We start from the raw sequence: 18,461 nt of genomic DNA on the forward strand, positions 1-18,461 counted from the left end.
TCCTGCGTGAGCAACAGAGTGGCGTTCGTGTCATTCACACATCCGCGTAGAGGTAATGAAGATATATTAGCTGACATGTGTAACTAACAATTGAAGTTAAGCTGCGTTTCTCTTCAAATAGCATAGCTAATAAATGGTTCCAGGAATCCATCACCATGAACCATTGCTTAGAACCTTCTATGGTGGTATGAGTAAATGGCTGAAGGCTCTGAGGGGCATATTACCAACAACTAGCGATAATTTTTGTCTCTAACTTGTTTAGAGACAAAAATTATCGCCGCACATCGGCGATTTTTATCGCAGATAAACCTTGCTATTAGCAAGGTTTATCGCAAATGCGATAAAAAACGGCCGCAATGCATGAATATCGCTGAAAAGTCAGCGATATTCATGCATTATCGAGCAAATGCTCTTAGCCATGTTATCCACCTCCCATTGGATAACATGGTGAAGAACTGCTCAGGGCAGGTGTTAGCTTTTGGAGATATTCGTGCTTAGCGCGAATATCTCCAAAAGTTGGTAATAGGAGATAGCGATGTTAGCGACTGTTTCCAGTCGCTAACATCTTGGCACGCCCACTTTGCATGCCATTAGTGATAAATATCACTGACATGCAAAGCGGGGCCCAAGATGGTCGCTATCTCCTATTAGCTGTCACTAACTGGTGTTAGCGACAGCTTGGTAATAGGGAGATAATTTTATCTCCGCTTTCTTGGCTTTTAAAGCCAAAAAAGCGGAGATAAACCCCTTGATAATATACCCCTGAATTTCTTCTTAAATAATAATTGTAATTCTTTTTAGTGTTCCCTAGATTGCTACACGTCTTTTCACCGCATGCTGACAAAGAAGTACTTTAACAGAAAAAGCCGCAGTCTTTTCACATCGGTATTCATAGCCATCACACACAAAGTCCTCATCGAGGCTTATTTGTGTACGAAAATTGATTACAGTGCCAAGTGTATGAAGTGCTATGAATACAAATTCCCGAAATACCGAGCAGTAACAGATAACCGTGGAGCCTCTGTCTGCTCTCGAAGGGGGCTCTACAGGCAGAACCGTCCTCGCCTTAAAATACTGCACTGGAAAAGCTAGCACGGGGAGAACCGGCAGACCTTTGGAGGTCTGATGACATAGATCGCACCAGTGTACGTCCCATCATGCACTACTCACGACGCAATTATGCATTCATTCAATTCAATAAAGAATGTACTATGTGATTAATAACAAACTTTAAAACAATGACAACAGTAACATTTACACGACCCGACTGTCAGGTTCAAAATGTTACTTTAGCCCTCGTCGTTTAATGCAACTGCCGATTGTATTCTTGTGCGGTGAGGGACACCGTGGGGAAAAATTGCATAAGCACTGGTAAATAATGGCGCCAAATGCACATGCACTGATAGAAATATGACTCCAAGAAAATGAAAACAAATCAGTCGTTTTTAACGTGGGGAGATTAGCAGCAACCCAGGTACAGTTCTGACATTCACTTCCCATCTATGAGTCATTTTCAGTATGGAATACACTAGCACGTGAAGCACTAAAAGGTGCTTGACTGTATTTACACTGCTCAATTAAGTGCCAATGAGAAGGTGAGATGGAGTGTCAGTTAAACAACAGTCTTATGTGACATTGCGACCCATACACAGAGCCTGCCGTGTGCACAAAGACTGTTCTAAGTAGTGAAAAGGGAGTTAACACACATTGTTACCGTCTATGCGCTGTACAGATGTTTTGTCCACAGACCCCTCCGCTGTGCACACTCATCAGCTTGTAAGCAGGTCCGCCAAGCACCTGAATTACCCATGCGCCGGATATAGCTGCAACTCTCTCTCTCTCTCTCTCGCGCACACACACACACACACACACACACACACAGAGACACACATTTGTGGATCCTAAATCATGCCCCCCTGCAGAAAGTGGGAGGGCCGCTGAGTCTAATCATACAGACATTCATAGGCCTCAGAGTGAATGGGATCCCTGAAGTGTGGTGGCTACCCTGTGCTAAAGAGTCTGCAGGGGCCTGCATAACTCCTCACACACACACAACTACCACACAAACACACCACGCAGCACCATACTAGACATCAAACATAGATTCCAAAGTACGCACAAGCACTATACTCACATGCATACAAACAAACCAGCCACATGTGCATACACACTTCATACACTATCCAGAAGCGGTTGTATGACGTTACAACACATACTTTTACACGCATACCTTTACAACGCATTTTTTACAACACAACATCCATTACAACGCATTCCATTACAACGCATGCCATTACAACACATTTTTAAAAACTACCTTTACAACGCATTCCATTACAACGCATACTACCTTTACAACACATACCATTGCAATGCATAACATTACATTGCATGTATGATAAGTATTGAATAGTGTAGGGGTAAAAATTACTATTCTAACTCCAGGGGGTGCAACAGTAGGGTAGGTGTTGGAATGGTATGCGTTGTAATGACTACGTTGTAATGACATGCGTTATAGTGGTATGCGTTGTAGTGTCATGCGTTGTAATGGTTGCGTTGTAATGGCATGCGATGTAATGGATGTTGCGTTGTAAAAGTTTCGTTGTAATGGTAGTGCGTTGTAAAAGTTGCATTGTAAACATTGCTTCCCCCAGAAGCATACACACAAAGACTAAACACTCACACAACTGATGCACTGAAGACAATAAGCTCACACATATCAGACACAAACCATGAAACACCTACTCAGGACACAGATATATGCATACATGCAGATACATTTATACACACACCCTTAAAACACACACACTTTAAAGCTGTGATCCCTGTTTTACAAGATACAACATGAGACAAATAAAGCTGTGAGCACTGTTTACAAGATACAACATGAGAAAAATGCATCTCACCAATACAGAATCATCAGGAATACCCACTGAGCAAATATCTGAGATTGTCCACCAAGATCATGTTTGCCATCCAAGGAACTAGTAACATCCTACCGCCTAAATAGATGACGATTGTTTAAAGATGTATCAACAGTCGGGGATTCACACTCTCAAACTCCAATCTCCCTCACTGTCTTTTAAAAGACTTCCTAAAATTCTAAAAAGGTGTGAAGACCCATCTGTAACTGGCGGGACACCCCCTAGACGCCCTAAATAGGGCAAAACTGTATTGACCTGATTTCTTCCCCTCAGTAAAAAAGAGCAGAACCCTGCTCACCGCTACTGACCGCACAGTTTCCTTTAAAGCTTTGAAAACTCTGTCAAGCAATTAAAAGCACAATGCAACCCCCAAATAGAGAAATATGGGGCATATTACCAAGGGCAAGTATCACCGCTTTTTCGGCGAATCGTGCCGAGAAAGCGGCGATACTGCTAGAGCCCTATTAACAAGGGCATTTTAAAGCCTGGCGCAAGCACACTTTGCATGTCGGCGATAAACATCGCTAATGACATGCAAAGTGGGCGTTCCCACGTCCAACCACATGTAAAATGTGGTTGGAGTTGGGAACACCCAATTAACTAGGCAGGCGTTGGGAGAGGGAGACCTGTGATAAACTTGTTTATCGCAGGTCTCCCAACGCCTGCTCTGACCAGGTGTTAGGGCATTGATAACATGGGGGAGTGGATCATGAAGCTGAATCCACCCCCCATATTATCAAGGAACACATTAGCGCGTGAAAACAACATTTGTTTTCATGCACTAATGTGCCATATCGCCGACTATCGCCGGATTTCAATTCGCCTACGTGATGCGCATTGATAATTGCGCACTAAAAAGGCGATGAAATCCGGCGATAGCCGGCGATATGGGGATGTGCGCTGTGCGTTTACTAACGCACTTCTTGGTAACATGCCCCTATATTTTACTGCCGGAAAGGGCACGTGCTGGCAATTCTGTACTGTACACATGTTCTGCAGGCATCGTTAAAACACTTAAATGAACCTGTACCGAATTTTAACTGGTGAAGTCATTCTATCCTCGCAAGAACAGCAGTAAATCTGGCACACATAACTTAACTGATGTAAAATATTCCAATTTTAATTATTTCCAGTCCTGCAAATGTGATTGCTTCTCGAGCACAATGATCCTGTGCCAAGCCAAACTTGAAGTTGATGAACTAATATTGTAAGAACAGCTGAAGACAAGCGAAAGACATTGCACTAACGATTTCTGCATCCCAAAAGAATTGCATCTATCCCAGAATACTATGACCCCCAAATAAGGTGAGCTGCCCTCATAAAAATGTGTGTAACTCTAGTAGAAAATATGACACATCCTGATTACTCCCATCCCATAAATGCTTATTACTCTATTGACACGAACATCTGATGGCAAGGACATCTTAAGGATTTCGGGGGCCCCGAGACACACGTATTTTGATGGCCCATGTTGGGGACAGCTTTAAATTTATGATCCAATTTCAGCTCTTTCATTCCCTCTTTGGCCAGGTCACTGACTGCACAGGACACTGGTCCAAATTATAAATGTATTAATGTATTTGCATTTAATATTCAGGGATAGTGAAGTGTGTTTTCAATATTGTAACACAGCAGCAGTTCACTTATATTACTGCAAATAATCTCTCAATTCTCATATGTGAGGTTCTTTTTTTATTTAAAATAATTTTTTATGGCTATTGTATGAAACGTAAAAACATTTTTCTGCAAAATATCTAATTTTTTCTCACACATCTCCAACTTAAACATAAATGAAAGGAAAATGGTATTTAAAACTTCAAGAATTACTCAACATAATCAGGGCAAGAGTCTCTGCAAAACATAGCTGGCTCTATCAGGGGCCCCTGAAAGGCTGGAGCCCTGGGCCAGAGCCCACTTTGCCCATGCCTGTCTAATGGGTATCTAGAGAGCATGTTTTTCTGTATACATCCTATATATAGTGTATGTCACAATTTCGTGGACACACATTCCTCTTCAAGGTGTGCGAAACGGTCACTCGGGTACATTATACATATTTTTAAATGACCTCACACATACGTGAGAAAACAACCAGAAAAGAGAAAAGAGGAGAAAGTTGCATATGGAAATCCAACACGAATAAACCTCTTAAAATGGAATCTGAACACACTTACCTATCTATAACAATATACATGTGATCGGAATTGTCAGTTGAGCTTGTCTTCGGCTTAAAAGAGAAGGAAGGCTAGGCATGGGCAGCTGCCAGGGCCCCACAGTCAGCCCACCATCATGGGGGCTCGTGCCCTCCTCCTGTGGGCCTAGGGTGACCAATCGTCTTGCATTTGCAGGTCTGCCCTCCAATCATGCCTCCTTGTCACTATGCCCACACAGAAGTATTGCTGGTTTGAATTGTCTGACATGTTTGTCCCTGGCCTATGTTAAACCTTTCAAAGGACAAGAACATGTCCCTCTTTCAGAACTCTATCAGCTGTAGAAGCAGGGCCTGTTGAGGTGGTAGGAAGACAGGAGCTGCAGCACAAAAGGTGCAAACTAGGTTTAGCAGCAACTTCAAAACACAAAATGTCAACAGCCCTAAATGTGTTAACAAATGCCATGCTGGGGCTCTATCATGGAAGTACGTCCGTGGTGTTTATTTTTTCTATTAGCGGTACAAAAGGGGGTGGTGATGGACGGAGCATTTGAACCAATCAAACACTCACACCCAGTCAAAAGATCTGGGTTTGATCCATCACCGTTCTTTAGCCCACTCTGCCACCCCAGTTCAGACACTGAACTGGGGTGGCTGAGTGAACTAAAGAATGGTGATGGATTAAACCCAGATCAGTTGACTGGGGGTGAGTATTTGATTTGTTCAAACGCTCCGTCCATCATCCCCTTTTGTATCGCTTTGTTCGCCCTAAGTGTGGCAGGGTATGCTCAGAAGTGAGTCCCTTGTTCACTTGGCCACTGGATTCAAGATAGCCTGGCTGATGAGGATTATGAATCCGAAACCGGTCCCAGGATGCTTGTTTCCGGTCCAGGGAAGACATGGCTTGGCAGTTCGGGCTGGACTGTTCCCATGAGGCACAGGGTCAGACTGATTTGCATATAGCCATGTCTGAACTGGGGTGGCTGAGTGAACTAAAGAATGGTGATGGATTAAACCCAGATCAGTTGACTGGGGGTGAGTATTTGATTTGTTCAAACGCTCCGTCCATCATCCCCTTTTGTATCGCTTTATTTTTTCTACTAAGCCTGTCTCAAAGTGCTGACATATTGTCAGGTCAGTGGACCCAGGCATAGGGAGAGTATGATTGTCCACGATCAATCAGTTTGTTAAACCAGTAGACCCAGGACTGTAGCATTCTGCTACTTGCTGCAAACAATATATATTTACAACCACATTGCACTTGGGTGAATATACCATGTGAATGGGCGAATATCAGCTGTAATCTACGAACATTTACTGTACATGACTTTACTTTAGGGATTATACTCCTCAAATCTTTGCTCTGCAGTAACATTTATAATAATGATAAAAGCTTTTAAAGCACAAGTCTTTACTCCTCAAAAATATTTCTTTACTCTGCTTTTTTTAGTTTTAAAACTACATACACATATGTATGTATATATGTATATCCATTAAAAATCAAAGATTAAAGTAACGTTATAGTTAGGTGAATATGTCAGTGACAAGATTAATGTTTTGAGCTAAAAAAAAAAACAGAAATTAACATGTTATAGTTAGCACTGCTTATGACCTCACATCAATCAACATGTTCTGACATCGTTTATAACATCACTGATGACATCTCAAATTACATCATTGATGACATCACTGATGACATCATCCAAGCTTCTTTTGTACACATTGCTCTATAAATGGATATATAATTAGAGCTATAAAAGTAAGTGCAAAATATATCAGAATAATATGAAGCATCATTACTGTTATCATTCATACAACTCCATAGGTAAAGCAAGCCTGTGTTATGTGCAATATTGACCCTTTACCATATACTTCATGGGTAGCCAAGTTCATGTTGACTGTGAACCACAGATGAAAGGAGAACCTATCCTGCAAACGGTGTTCAGTTTGTATACAACTGTTCATGGACAACCAAGTTCCTCCAGATAATGAAGCTCTGTTACAAAACTAATGACACAGTCTTTTTGGACAGACGGAAAGATAGACAGTCTTTAACTGTTTTAAACCCCTGACATTGAGAAATGAAGTGGATTTCAGCAGATAAGTGGGTACTGTGAACAGTGTGTGTGCTATGGAGACAGTTTACACTGTAACACAATGTCTGAAAACAGTGAAACTCTCATGAGGAGTATACTATAGGGTATTAAAAAGTATATACAAAGAACATTGTACACTCAATGCAATACTTGTTCATACAGCGACTATTCATTTAAAATGAACAAGGTCTGAAGGTCCAAAAGATCATAGTACCTGCAGCCTTCATACTGTGATGTAAATCCGTTTAGTAGTTGTAGAGAAATTAAAGATAACAGTATTTGCATGTCTGGATTGTTGGGTTCGAGGGACTCGAGAAATCCTCTTGAATTCAGTTTGAAAAATAGAGCATCTGGTTGGATTGGGGACTTTTTTTTTAATTCTGTCAATTCTCTCCTACAGGTGTCAGGCTCCCATGTGATTCTGATTGGCTATGTACAAGATGAAGAAACGTGTTGCAGGCAGTTCTTACAGGAATTAGGGATTCCTTTAAAATATATATATATAAGTGGGCAGGGTAAATATCCTGCCACTCTATCCCTCGTGGGGCCAATATACATATATATATATATATATATATATATATATATATATATATATATATATATATATATTTATAATTCACCATTTTGTGGAACTCCTGTGGAATCATGACTTAAAAAAAAAAGCCTACCTGTGTTTTCTAAAAATATTTTATTAAATACTGGGAGAGGGGATGAAGTGGTCCACCCCGATCCTGAGCCAGGCATGGGCCCAGGGACCCTAGTCCCCATGGCCAAATAGAAATATAAGGGGAGGATGCATGTGGTCCCCCTAGCTAAACCACCTATGGTCCCCGGGTACCTCATTCCCTGGGCTAAATATAAATAGAAGGGGGAAGGAATGCAGCCCCCCTCACTGAGCAACTTATGGGCCCTGTGGGAACCCATACCCTGGGACCAGAAACAAATAGAAAACGGGGACAAAAGCCACATATGCCTCTCCCTGTGGTAGTATCTGCCCCGGGGACCCCAATACAGTATCCTGGATAGCCTACCCCCAGGACGCTGTGGTGCCCTGCGTGGGAGAGTGCAAGCATACCTTTGGCAGGGAACTCCACTTTACTCACACCCCACAGCAGGAGTGGTTAAAAACAGCTGTTTCTGCTGACTGGGGCAATGACAAAGTGCCGGCTCCTGCCTGCACCTAATATGGTGCTGGCTGCAGAGCTGGCTGGGGCTGCAAGGGGCCCTAAGGCAACTATAACTCACTCCCCCACTGCGCACAGCCAATTACCCCACATATTACATCACTCATGACATGCTCTATGACATCATTGATAAAATTACTGCAACATTTGAAATTACATCATTGATAACAAGACTGTGCATGGTGGGGATGTGAGTTATAGTTACCTTAGGACACGAGTTATAGTTAATCATCTGTACTGTGAACTGCCCAGACAAGTATATAAATGCAGCATTGTGCGTGGGTTGGTTAGCAGTCCACTTGGAGAACGAGACTTAGTAAACTTTAAAATGGGGAAGCGCTCATGTGTGACAAAATCAAAAGCTCCTAGCTCAGCAGCACTCCCTCCAACCTCGATTGATAAAATGTTGCTGAGGGCTATAGGGGTGGTTAACACTGAAATAGAGCTCACAGAGAGGCACGTGTCACTAACCTCGGACCTATGTATTTTAGTGCCAGATTTAAAAACTGTGCAAAATGATACTCATGTGCCTCCTGAAAATGTACTATTGTCTCCACCTTTGGAAGTCCCACTCAAAAAAGCTGCATGCAAAAGCAGGAACACCGCTGTCAATCCAAAGAATTGAAAGCGCAAACAATTGAACATTTGGGTTGTAGAGCTGAGCAGATACCCACCCCCACAAACGATATTCAGTGTGTCCCACTTACCTTTCCTACAACGACAAAAACTGCTTTCATTAATGTCTACGTCCGACCAGTTGCCATCAGCTCGGAATCTACCACCATAGACCACTTGGGCCTCTTTATTTCCACCATGGACCCAACGATATGGATGATCATAGGGGATGACTTTAACGGTGAATTCGAACCTCTCATTGACCTGAGCAACACCATCCCTAGTGAAGAAGACTCTACTGGCAAACCCCCGACCCACAAATTCAACCTATTAAAGCTTGGCCACCGCTGGCATTACAGATTAGCTCAATCACACTAGCCTATTCTATAAGAGTGTGTTATGGCAGAACAATATTAGATATTCTGGGACAGCTAACCTTTAAGAGATCAGGTCAAGAGTCTCTGCTGGACTATATCCTGGTGGAAACTAGACTGTGGCAAAAGGTCCATGACTTTGGTATCATAATGAGGCAGGATAGTGATCATAATGCTCTGGCTTTGGAACTAAAGATGGTAAATCTGGGATACTCTAATACCGATTCCACAACCATGACTAGAGATAATGGACTATTATTAGCTAACAATAGAAGGCGAGCTAGGTGGCCACAAATTAAACAAATACCTGATAAGATGGCCAAGGTCTATCAGTTGGTAACCCCAATACGTGTAAAAATGAGGGAACTTGCAGGTGCAAAGGGCTTTCCCTTAGCCAATGAGGAAGTTGTAATAATACACCTAGAATCAACAACAAAACTGGAAGATATATTTCACCCAGTGGCTCCAAGTACGGCCAAAGCCCAGCATAAATGTAAATGGTTTAATGTTAAATGTCATAATGCAAAACGGGCCCTATTGGATGCTGTCAAGGCAAAGGACAGGAACGGAATGAAATTAAAAAGGGCATTGTACAAAAAAACCATCAAATTGGAAAAAAAGAACTGGGAACTGGAAAGGTGGGAAAACCTTAAAACTGCACTAATTAACAAAGATCTGAAGACCTTTTTGGCAATAGTTAGCATAGATGATAACCAAGGGAGGTTAGCTATTGAACCAAATATAGCATCTGAAGCTCTTTGCATAATAGCATGGCACCCATACCATAAGTGATGACCCCTTGCCACCATCCTCTGCATATGCCAAAGAGGTATCCACAGAGATTACCCTGTCTGAAGTCATAAATGCCAAATAACAAGCTCCCTAGTATTAAAGCTGCGGGCCTTGACAAAATACCAGGGGATCTTTTTCGGGAGGAACCGAAAGTATGGGAACCGTATCTATGGTCACAATTTAATGCAGTCATGCAGTCATGAATGCATATGGTGAGGAGCAGAAATTGTCCCGGTCTTTAAGAAAGGTTGTCCCCTCTCACTTACTTATAATCTCCCGATCAGTCTAATTGACACATCCCAGAAACTTTTTGCCCGAGTACTTCTTGACGGCCTACAGGTGTGGATAGAAGAAGCAGAGATCCTGAGTCCATACATAGCTAGCTTTAGAAAGAACACTTCCACCGTTAACCAGTTATTCAGGCTCCAACTCCTGGACTGGAAAACAGTGACTATAGAGGGTGGCAGCCTCTACCTAATAGTTGTAGATCTAAAGTCTGCCTTTGATCTCGTTCCCAGGAGCAAACTCTGGGATGTGCTTAGAGACCTGAGGATCCCACCTTACCACCATAGTATTTTAGTAAGGCTTCATGAAGACAACTTTGCCCAAGTAAGGTTTGGGAAACACGCAGTGCCGGACTGACTACTGGGCGTTTTGGAATGCTGCTGAACTGGGGGCTGATTTCACTGTGGTGGGGGCTGATTTTGTTGATGGAGATCTGCGTGTGCTTTGAAATAAACAAAGCAAAACGAATTTCGTATGTCCCCATCAATGAAATCAGCCCCCAGCTCAACAGCATTCCAAAATGCCCGGTAGCCAGTCCGGCCCTGGAAACACAGCGAATTGACACCTCGCTTTCCAGTTGGCAAGGGAGTGTGGCATGACTGTGTGCTCGCTCCTACCCTGTTCTGCCTTTTCTTTAACTGACTTATTGAGCAGCTCAGGGAAGTGAAGGACAATAAAGCCCCTAGGCTAGCTTCTGGTAGGGTCCCACTGATGATGTTCGCTCTTGATACCCTCCCACTGTCAAAGTTGCCCATGGGAATTCAGCATGTTCTCGACAGCTTTGGCGCTTTTTGTAAGATCTAGGAGTTGGAGATTAATACATCAAAGACCAAATATATGGTCTTCAACCCTGCCAATAAGTCTCGTACAAACCCATCTGTACACGGTACACCACTGGAAAGAGTGGAGGTCTTTGACTACCTAGATGTTACTCTTACAGAGCATTTGGAATGGGGGTCCCAGGTGACTAAAGCAACCGTTAAACTAGTGCAGACAGTGGGAGGGCTTATGAAACTCTATAGAACCTCTACATTTAAACCTGCAGGGCCAGTGATCAAAATCTATAATACCCAGGCTAGGGGTGCCACAACGTATGGGGCGGAATTGTGGGTCATTGCTCTACTACCAGCTTGAATAAAATTGAGAATAACTTTATGAGACAGCTGATAGATCTCCCTCTAGCACACCACTCATCCCCCTACGCTTTGATTTGGGCATTAGGCCTATTTGTGAAGAGATAGCCCTTAGACCAGGGGTCTGCAACCAGTAGCTCGAGAGCTACTGTAGCTCTTGAGCTACCTCTGAGTAGCTCACCTGTGTGAAGCCCAGCTTATTAAATTAGAAAGATTTTGCTTGGTTGAATCAATATACATAAAAAGAAATTGAAATTATACTGCACTAATAATATTAGTAGCTGTTAATGTGTTTTATTGAACATAAGTAGCTCTCAGTAGAGAAAAGGTTGGAGACCCCTGCCTTAGACCCCTAACCTACTGGAGAAGGCTATGGGTGACCCCAGAACTGGCCACATATCCAGCTGAGCTTAAAGAGATATTGAACAATCTGGGCTCTGCAAAGTTACCCTGGTTCAAACGGATGTATGACGTTACAACGCATACTTTTACAACGCCTACCTTTACAATGCATTTTTTACACCGCAACATCCATTACAACGCACACCATTACAACGCATGCCATTACAACGAATTCTTTGAAACTACCTTTACAACGCATTCTACTACAACGCATACTACATTTACAACGCATACCATTACAACGCATTACATTGCATTGCATGTAAGGTAAGTGTTGGATAGTGTAGGGGTAAAAAATAGTATTCTAACTCCAGGGGGTGCAACAGTAGGGTAAGTGTTGGATAGTGTAGGGGTAAAAATTACTATTCTAACTCCAGGGGGTGCAACAGTAGGGTAAGTGTTGGATAGTGTAGGGGTAAAAATTACTATTCTAACTCCAGGTGGTGCAACAGTAGGGTAAGTTTTGGATAGTGTAAGGGTATAATGTGTTGTAATGCTATGCGTTGTAATGGTATGCGTTGTAATGACTGCGTTGTAATGGTATGCGTTGTAGTGGTGTGCGTTGTAGTGTCATGCGTTGTAATGACTGCGTTGTAAATACATGCGTTGTAATGGATGTTGCGTTGTAAAAGTTTAGTTGTAATGGTAGTGCGTTGTAAAAGTTGCGTTGTAAAGGTTGTACACCGGTTCGAACACATTTGGGTTCTCTGTAGTAACCTGGGTAAAGCAGAACTTTGGAAATTCACGCCCATCAATTTCATGCCTGGAATTGATAAGATTGTACAGAACAAACAAACTATCAGTCATCCAAAGTTCGCCCTGTGGCCATTTGACAGCCGACTTTCTCCAAATTAAAGATGACTATTCGATGGAGCCTCTTTTGGATGACACCCAATCTAGCTCGGTTAGAAAACTCTATATGCAGTTCAGAATGGGGATTTTGCCGCTCTGCGGTTTTACTAATAAATGGTCCAAATCAGATTCTGACGCATGCCCTGCCTGCAGTTACAAGGAGGAAAAAGATTTACATGTGCTCTTCTTTTGTCCTGCCTACAGATCAATACGTCAGTGCTGGCTTATTCAATTATTCAAGAATTTAGGTTTTACTCAATGTGCTGTCGCATACAGAATCCTAAAATATGACACTCACCCCTCCATTGTCTTTGCTGTTCCCGCTTTTTAAATTCCATGTGGCATGTCCGGTGGACATTTTTAAACTAGTAATCAGGTTGATAATATTTTGTATATACATATTTTTACTCTTTTCGCTTGGTATAGCTACACAATTTACCTGTTTTAATAGGTAATGGACATTTTTCTTTTGCACTTGCATTTTAATATCGAATCATGTTATTGCATGTATTCTAAATGAGGTTCATTTGTGTTCAAATGTACAACTTTTTTTATACCTTGGCATATGTAGTAACTTTATGATGGTGTATTATCTATGATTTAAATGTATATATTGTCTTCTTTATATTGCTATGAACTGTACTTTTATGGTCATTGAGCCCGAAATAAAGTTATTGAATGAATGAATTTCAGTTGTTTTTTTACTTTAAAATGTTACATTGTCACTGAAATTTTCAGCCAACTATAATGCCACCTTAACTTTTAGATTTTTCTGTGAAAAAAATATATATTACATTTATATATATATATATGTATGTGTATATATATTTGTGCGTGTGTGTGTGTGTGTGTTTTGGGATGAGGTCCCAAAACCCCCATTCTGAGGTTGCCTATCAAAGCACCCATTTTGTAGTGTTTTTTTACATTCTTTGTAAAAACCTTTTACCTCCATTTACCTCTACCCATCCCTTAACCCAAAAATCAACCTTTGCCTTACTTTACCTCTACCAACCCCTTTACCCTAAAATCATCTGTACTCAATCAATCAATCAATCAATCAATCAATCAATCAATCAATTACAGGACTTGTAGAGCGCAATACATACCCATAAGGGTCTCAAGGTGCTGTGGGTTGGGGGAGGGGGTGGCTGCTGCAACTGCTCGAAGAGCCAGGTCTTGAGGAGCCTCCTGAAGGTGAGCAGGTCCTGGGTCTGCTGCAGGTGTATGGGGAGGGTACTCCAGGTCTTGGCAGCGAGGAAGGAGAAGGATCTGCCTCCGGAGGTGGTACGCTGGATTCGTGGGACGTCGGCGAGGGCGAGGCTGCCGGAGCGGAGCTGGCCGGCGGGGGTGTAGAAGTTGAGTCTGTTGTTCAGGTAGGCTGGTCCGGAGTTGTGGAGTGCTTTGTGAGCGTGGGTGAGGAGCTTGAAGGTGATCCTCTTGTTGATGGGGAGCCAGTGAAGGTCTCTGAGGTGGGGGGTGATGTGGCTGCGACGGGGGAGGTTGAGGATCAGGCGGGCCGAGGCGTTCTGGATGCGTTGTAGTCGCTGTAGGTGTTTGGTCGGGATTCCCACGTAGAGTGCGTTGCCGTAGTCCAGCTGGCTGCTGACGAGGGCTTCGGTCCCCGTTCTTCTGGTTTCGATCGGGATCCACTTGTAGATCCTGCGAAGCATGCGGAGGGTGTTGTAGCAGGAGGAGGAGATGGCAGATGGGGTGGGGCCGAGGATGAGGACTTCCATCATGTCCGAGTTCAGCTTCAGGCGGCTGCTCCTCATCCACTCGGTGCGGCCTTCATACCCTCTTTGAGGTTGGTTTTGGTGGTCTGTGGGTTCTTGGTAAGGGAGAGGATGAGCTGGGTGTCATTGGCGTAGGAGATGATGTTCAGGTCGTGTCGGCGGGCCACTTGAGCGAGGGGGGCCATGTAGATATTGAACAGCGTCGGGCTGAGGGATGAGCCCTGGGGTACACCGCAGATGAGGTTGGTAGCTTTGGAACGGTGGGGTGGGAGGCGGACACTCTGGGTTCTGTCGGAGAGGAAGGAGGAGGTCCAGTCCAGGGCTTTTTCCTGAATTCTGGCTTCTTGGAGGCGTGTTCCTAGTGTGTGGTGGCAGACTGTGTCGAAGGCAGCTGACAGGTCCTGGAGGATGAGGGCTGAGGTTTCGCCGTTGTCTAGTTGGTGTCGGATGTCTTCTGTGGCAGCAATGAGGGCTGTCTCGGTGCTGTGGTTCTGTCTGAATCCGGATTGCGAAGGGCCTAGCATGTTGTTGTCCTCGAGGTGGCGGGTCAGCTGTATGTTGGCGATTTTCTCAATGACCTTCGCCGGGAAGGGGAGCAGGGAGATGGGGCGGTAGTTCTTGAGGTCCTTGGGGTCCGCCTTGGGCTTCTTGAGGAGGGTGTTGATTTCGGCGTGCTTCCAGCCTTCCAAGAATGTCGCTGAGTCGAAGGAGATGTTGATGACCTTTCGTAGTTGGGGTGCGATGGTGGCGTCTGCTTTGTTGAACACGTGGTGTGGGCAGGGGTCTGCTGGTGATCCCGAGTGGATGGAGTTCATGATCTTTCGTGTCTCGTTGTCGTTGACCTGGGCCCAGGATGTCAGCTGGTTGGTGCAAGTGGTGCTCGGGGTGGGGTCAGTCGTGGTCGGGGCTGGCGGTGCGTTGAAGCTGTCGTGGATGTCTATGATCTTGCAGTGGAAGAAAGTGGCCAGTGAGTCGCACAGTTCTTGCGAGGGCGGGATGTCGTTGGTGTTGGCGCTGGGGTTGGAGAGTTCCTTGACGATGCTGAAGAGCTCTTTGCAATCGTGTGCGTTGTTGTCCAGGCGGGCTTTGAAGGAGGATCTCTTGGTTGTTCTGATGAGTTGGTGGTGTCTGCGAATGGTGTCCTTGTGGGCAGTGTGGTTGTCTGACTTGCGGTCTTGGTACCATTTTTTCTCTAGCATCCGGCATGTGTGTTTGGAGGTCTGGAGTTCTTCGGTGAACCAGGCGGATTTCTTGCTAAAGTGGTTGATGGAGGGCTTCTTTAGCGGGGCTAGGGTGTTGGCGCAGTCTTCGATCCACTGTCTGAGGTTTCGGGCGGCGGTGTCAGGGTCGGTGGGGTTGGTTGGAGGGTTCAGGGCGAGGGTGGGGGTCAGTTGGTTCTTGGTGATTTTGCCCCAGCAGCGGCGAGGTAGCTGTTGAGTGTGGTGGTGCGTGGTTGCCTTCTTGAATGTGAAGTGGATGCAGTGGTGGTCGGTCCAGTGGAGTTCGGTGGTGTGGTTGAAGGCAACGTGGGTGCTTGTGGAGAAGATGGGGTCAAGCGTGTGGCCGGTGGCGTGGGTGGGTTCGGTGATGAGTTGTCAGAGGCCGAGGTTCACTAGGTTGTCGATCAGGGTGGCGGAGTTGGTGACGTTGTTGTTTTTGAGGTGGTAGTTCAGGTCCCTGAGGAGGATGTAGTCCGTGGAGGCAAGTGCGTGGGTGCTGGCGAGGTTGGCGATGGAGTCGCTGAACAGGGCCCAGGGTCCGGGAGGTCTGTTGACGAGTGTTCCTCTGAGAGTGGTGTTGGGGTCGGTGTGGATCCGGAAGTGGAGGTGTTCGGCGGAGTTGGGAGAGCCATCTGCGAGGGTGTGGACCTGGAGTGTGGCCTTGTGGACGATGTCTATTCCTCCTCCGAATTCGTTTGTGCGATCCCTGAGGGTGATCTTTAAGCATGGGCGTAAAATCCGCTCCGATCGCGGATTTTTCGGATTTTCGGCAAATTCGCAATCCGCAAACTCTCGCGAATTTGTCGAAAATCCGTGAATCCGCTCGCGGCGGATTTTTTGCTTGGTTGCGGCGCGCGGCGTGGTGCACGGCGTTCACTTTCTGTCATTTAGCGTTTGCCGAGTTGTTTTTCTTTGCGAGTGCCGCTCCATTTTGGATCTTGCTGCGTGATCCCGCGGGAGTTTGGCGCCCGCGAATACGTAATCGCGGCTTGCCACCTTGCACAGCACACCTCGCGAGAGTTCGCAATTGCGAACACGTAGTTGCGGCGGAAAGGAACAATCTCGCACTCGCGAAATAGAGATTTTGCAATTCTGCACAAGAAAATCACCAGCAAACAGGATAAACCTTCAGAAAATTATGATTTTTATCAGAATCACTGCTCAGGTTGACATTTGCATGGCCTTTTTTTTTGCAAGGAGTCCATTTTTGGGGGGGGGGAGGAAGGAAGTGCCCCACAGTCTCCAACTTCCTGTTCCTGTCCAGCAGGCTCCTCCCAGTGCTTTGTCCATCTCCTGGTCACTTTCATTTGGATCTGGAGCTGGAAGGATTACTTTTTGTGGGTGCTGCTGGATATTTGGATTTGAGGCCTTTTTGACTGTCTTTGGATCACTTTTGGATTAGAAATCAACTTTCACAAGTAAGTTTGCTTGGGGCATTACAGTTGCTGCAAGTACAATTTTGGAACTTTTTCAGAACATTAAATAAATTATATTGTGGGTAGCCACAGTATCCAGTAGGACCAGGGTTGGTTAGGGGTGCATGATACAACTGTTTTGTTGAATTTAAACACCATTGAGGCCATGGATGGGCTGGGATTGTGCTGATTTTATTGTTTTTTGTCATTTTGGGGGCTGCTGGTGGGGCCCTTTGCCCAGGGGTAGTGGTGCATGGACTGAGTGTGCCTGTAGTGTGGTCTCACTCTCTTTAATGTAAACATCATGGATGGCATTGGATTGTGGTGATTTCTGGCTGTTTTTCTGTTTTTTGGGGGTGTACTGTTGATGTGGACTGGCCATGTGGGTGGTGGTGGTGGCCATCTTGAGTGCTGGCTGGTACAGGCAGCAACATGTGCTTGGGGTGTAAGGGGCCATTTTGAGGAGAGGCAGTGTCTGAGGCCTGCACTTATTTTGCCTACTTTTCATCCATTATGCCCAGGGGTAGTGAGTGTTGCATGGGCCTAGTGTTTCTGAGGGGTGTCTTCTTGAATTTAAACACCATTGAGGCCATGGATGGGCTGGGATTGTGCTGATTTTATTGTTTTTTGTCGTTTTTTTGGGCCTGCTGGTGGGGCCCTTTGCCCAGGGGTGGTGGTGAGGTGAGTGTTGCATGGGCCTAGTCTTTCTGAGGGGTGTCTTCTTGAATTTAAACACCATTGAGGCCATGGATGGGCTGGGCTTGTGCTGATTTTATTGTTTTCTGTCGTTTTTTTGGGCCTGCTGGTGGGGCCCTTTGCCCAGGGGTGGTGGTGAGGTGAGTGTTGCATGGGCCTAGTCTTTCTGAGGGGTTTCTTCTTGAATTTAAACACCATTGAGGCCATGGATGGGCTGGGCTTGTGCTGATTTTATTGTTTTTGGTCGTTTTTTTGGGCCTGCTGGTGGGGCCCTTTGCCCAGGGGTGGTGAGTGTTGCATGGGCCTAGTCTTTCTGTGGGGTGTCTTATTGAATTTAAACATAATTGAGGCCATGGATGGGCTGGGATTGTGCTTATTTTATTGTTTTTTGTCGTTTTTTGGGGGCTGCTGGTGTGGCCTTTTGCCCAGGGGTGGTGGTGCATGGACTGAGTGTGCCTGTGGTGTGGTCTCACTCTCTTTAATGTAAACATCATGGATGGCATTGGATTGTGGTGATTTCTGGCTGTTTTTCTGTTTTTTGGGGGTGTACTGTTGATGTGGACTGGCCATGTGGGTGGTGGTGGTGGCCAT

The sequence above is a fragment of the Lissotriton helveticus genome, chromosome 3_1 (assembly GCF_964261635.1).
Source record: "Lissotriton helveticus chromosome 3_1, aLisHel1.1, whole genome shotgun sequence".
Taxonomy (NCBI): domain Eukaryota; kingdom Metazoa; phylum Chordata; class Amphibia; order Caudata; family Salamandridae; genus Lissotriton; species Lissotriton helveticus.